The sequence below is a fragment of the Octopus sinensis genome, linkage group LG4 (genome assembly GCF_006345805.1).
Source record: "Octopus sinensis linkage group LG4, ASM634580v1, whole genome shotgun sequence".
In the NCBI taxonomy this organism is placed as follows: domain Eukaryota; kingdom Metazoa; phylum Mollusca; class Cephalopoda; order Octopoda; family Octopodidae; genus Octopus; species Octopus sinensis.
The window spans coordinates 132416833-132421832 of NC_043000.1; positions in this window are offsets into that span (position 1 = coordinate 132416833).

The window sequence follows — 5000 nt, forward strand, 5'->3', positions numbered from 1 at the left end:
GATGGATTCCAGATAAATGATTTCCATGGTAAACTTCAAAGGGCAGGTGGAATAGCTTTTGCAGAAGTCGACGTCAAAACCTGGTAAGAAAACAGACTGACTCAAGATACTAAGTGTTAGAAGTCAAAAGAGCAAAAAATTTCTTGTTGGCGACTGCAGAGTGGCAAGGAGGATGACGAACTCTCTGTTGTACGACAAATCTTTTCATAATGTCATTTCATTTATTGACTTGTCAACAGACACCGATATTCAGCAATATTATCAACCTCTTCCAGGAATTTCAACCGTGTTTCGTGGTCTGCTACCACAACAGCTCCTGTATAGGATCCAGTTAGCTCAAGACATCATCAGGAAGAACTACGTCCGGTTTCGGCCCCTACTCCTCTACCGTTTTGACGTGGCGGTGCCCGTCCTTTCGGAGATGTCTTCAGCTTTGATGTTGGGTGCATGTCTTCTTTCTTCTGTTCCCTGGCCTCTTCGATTTAAATAAAATAAATTATCCTGATGTAGTATCAGTAGGTGAATAAGTAAAACTTGACTCACTCTTCAATTCAATTCGTGTAACCCCGATCGCTTTATTTAGCCTGCTGATGATACTTATGGCTATAAACTGTTGATTTCATCCCCTTAAATCAAACATCGTGTGGAAGGCAACCAATGACAAAGTTATCACCTCTATTTTTACCTCATCCTCACTACATCACACTCATCTTTACGCTGTCTCCCATAAATTTCATTTAATTTACTGTTTAATTTTTGCGTGATGTAAGTTTAGATAATTTTATAATTTATGTTTTATATAGGGAGAAAGAGTTTTATATAGGCGTAGGAGTGGGTGTGTGGTAGTAGCTTGCTTACGAACCACATGGTTCCGGGTACAGTCCCACTGCGTGGCACCTTGGGCAAATGTCTTCTACTATAGCCTCGGGCCGACCAAAGCCTTGTGAGTGGATTTGGTAGACGTAAACTGAAAGAAGCCCGTAGTATATATATATATATTATATATATATATATATATATATATATATATATATATATATATATATATGTGTGTGTGTGTGTGTGTTTGTCCCCCCAACATCGCTTGACAACCGATTCTGGCGTGTCTATGCCCCCGTAATTTAGCGGTTCGTCAAAAGGGACCGATAGAATAAGTACTAGGCTTACAAAGAATAAGTCCTGGGGGCGATTTGCTCGACTAAAGGCGGTGCTCCAGCATGGCCACAATCAAATGGCTGAAACAAGTAAAAGAGTAATAGATATATAAGGCTTACAGTTTTGTTATATATAGATTTATAAGGCTTACTAGTTTTACTATGGATTTCAAATTTTAGCCCAAAGTCAGTAAGTTCAGGGAGAAGGTAAGTCAATGACATTGATCTTAGTACTCAACTGGTATTTATTTTATCGACCTCGCAAGGGATGAAACGCAAAGTCGACCAGGGCGGAATTTAAACCCACAACCTAAAGACAGACGGCTACTATTTATAATATTTTAAACGCTTAGCGGCATTTTTTTCGATTTTTTTTTTCCGATTCAAAGTTCAAATACTGCCGAGGTCCTACTTTGCCTTTCATAGTTTCGGAGTCAATAAAATAAGAACCATTCTTGCACCGGGGTCGATATGATCGATTAACCACTTTCTTCAAAATTACTGGCCGTCTACCAAAAGTTAGCAAGAATTACCCACCTTGGTTGATTCTCGTTTCATGTGTAGATTTTATTTGACAATACATTTTATTAGCTACCAGCCTGTTGGAGATGCGCTTCAGTTTGGAGTTTTCTTTTTTTCTAAACGTTCAGCGCTCAATCTATATTTCTAATATCATAAACGTATGAAACATAACCATAATTATACTTTGTAGTCTTTAATTTTTTTTCCAAATGCATGCTGATAATGAAAATTTTCAGAAATACGCTTTTAAACGTGTAAATTACCATTATACTCTTTTCTCTCTCTTTTACTCTTTTACTTGTTTCAGTCATTTGACTGCGGCCATGCCGGAGCACCGCCTTTAGTCGAGCAACTCGACCCCGGGACTTATTCTTTTTGTAAGCCCAGTACTTATTCTATCGGTCTCTTTTTGCCGAACCGCTAAGTGACGGGGACGTAAACACACCAGCATCGGTTGTCAAGCAATGCTAGGGGAACAAACACAGACACACAAACACACACACATACATATATATATATACATATATATGACAGGCTTCTTTCAGTTTCCGTCTACTAAATCCACTCACAAGGCATTGGTCGGCCCGGGGCTATAGCAGAAGACACTTGCCCAAGATGCCACGCAGTGGGATTGAACCCGGAACCATGTGGTTGGTTAGCAAGCTACTTACCACACAGCCACTCCTGCGCCTAATGTTGAACAAATTTAAAGAACTTTTCTTTCATTCTTTTTTTTTTTTTGTAATTCAAAAACAGAAGAATTCCATGCCCGTGTGATCATTCAATAACTTGCTCATAATCGTTGCTCAGCATAAAAAGTCTATGACATCATCCTGATTAGTGTTACTCGTCATCTCTTTGGAATTGGAAGGTATGATGAAAAAATTTCGGAGTTTATGTGTAGCCTGCCACAATGTGAATGGAAACCATTCAGTTATAAAAGCATTAACAGCCCAGTGTGCGACAATACAGATCAAAAGTATCCTGGATGAAATTCTGCAACGTGCCCTGTTCCTCTTTGTTATTTCACATCGTTATGTTGTACGATGATCAGGAACAAGATATCTAATGGCTAGAAAGATATGAACCTCTATTCTTTCTGAATAAATAATAATAACACTAGCATATGAAGATTAGCGTAACTTTTTTTCACGAAGGTGAGTATACAATTAAAGGAGCGCGATATGTTCAATTCAATAAAGAAAGTCAATGTGTTTTATTTCATATCGCATCGTACTCTAACAGCAGCAGCAGCGACAGCAATAGCAGCAGCAACAACAACAACAACAACAATTCTTTCCGCTATCGGTACAAAGCCTGAAATTTTATGGGAGGGAGCTTGTTGATTACATTACCCCAGTGCATGATTAATATTTATTTCATCGACCCCGAAAAGAGGAAAGATAAAAATCGGCCTTAACGGAATTTGTATAATAATAATAATATTAATAATAATAATAATAATAATAATAATAATAGAAAAGAAATACACAAAGCAAAATCCCAACAATAACTGAGAAGCTCAGGACTCAAAGCAGAAAATGAAAGATCTTTAATTGCAGCACAAAATCAAGGCCTTTCCACCAGAAACCACCAAAAATATGTAATGAAAAGAAATACAAGTAACTGCAGAATATGTGATGAAAAAGAAAAAAACAATAAATCATATTGTCTCTGGCTACTCAGTCCTGGCTAAGAAGGAATATATTCATAGACACAACAGAGTTGGGACCTATATACGCTGGAAGCTATGCCAGCACTATGGAATAGCAACAGAAAAGAGATGGTACAGGCACACGCCAAAAAAAGATCACAGAAAATGAGAAAGCAACCATACTCTGGGATATACACATATAGCAAAATTGAGTCCAAAAGGCCGGATATAGCTGTCAGAGAGCGCCAAGGAAAAATGCTTTCTAATCGATGTATCAATACCAACAATTGACAATGTTTCTCTAAAAGAAACTTTCAAAATACAGAGATCTGGAAATAGAGGTAACTCGAATGTGGAGCCTAAAAACAGAAACAATTCCTATTATAGTAGGCGCATTAGGTATGGTTAAAAAAAAAAAAAGAAAAAACATTCAGCCAAACACATAACAAAAATACCAGGGCTTACAAGTATATATAATATACAGAAAATAGCACTACTACCCACCGCACACATCCTACGTAAAACACTTTCAATAGAGTGAATACTTACCTAGAAAGGAAGGCGGAAGAGGGTTAATATCAGTAGAAGGCTGCGTGGAGTTAGCTAGAGAAGACATAGAATCTTATGTAGGTAATAGTAAAGTAAGTTTATTAAAAGCTGCTAGAGTCACAGCAAGACATAGAGAAACCAAAAAACCAAACGTAGTTAAAAACCAGAAAAAAGAACAAAAGTTATCTGACTGGTAGGAGAAGTATTTGCATGGTAGATTCCCATTTACAAATACGGTTTTAGTTGTTGATAAAAGGTGGTCTTAGTGTGCTATTCTTTTGTAGAATCGGGGTTTGAGGATGATCTGACTGTTATTTGCAGTTGGTTGAGAGATCATATAGAAGTTTCCTTTGTTAGCTCAAAGGAAGTTAAGTTGTGTAGTTTCACACGCGTCTCACACTAAGATTGATGAACGACCCTTGCTTTTGCTCCGTGAGCGCTAACCTTGAGCAGCACAGCTTAATATTATTTTGCTCGTATTGTTAATATTTATTTTTCTCTGAATATTCTTATGAATTTCACAAAATACTCATCGCTAATAATTTATATATCTTATTAATTTCCTTATACAACCAAATCTTTTATAAAGTCTCCGTATGTGTGCATGTGCGCGCGTGTGCATGTAGCTACCACAGTAAGCTCCTCGTACGGACTCGTCTATCAGCCTATGTAGTAATCTACAAAATAGTATAATGTAAAGTGTCCATGCAAATGAAAATCCAACTCTAGTTGAGTGTTGAATTGTTGCTATAACCACGATGTGTGTGTGTGTATCTTCGAAGAAGAATTGAAATTGCCATTGAAGAACATGTAAATAAAATTTCTCTCATTAAATTTATGCCTGTAAAACTGCACCATTTAGAGTGTTCAATCATGCTATTTACTAGGAAACACTTCACATTAAAATAAGACAGCAGCTCTCATGGCTTCTGATCTTAACTGACTGGCAGGAGAAGGCTTTGCATGGTAGATTCCTAAAGATATTTGCAGTAAAGTGTAGTAGTGAGACATAGTTATGGTTGCAGAAAGGAAGGCTGAAAAGGAGACAGAAAGTTTGTTAGTAGCAGCACAAGATCAAGCATTAAGAACTATTGGATAAAAGCCAAGATAGACAAAAACGA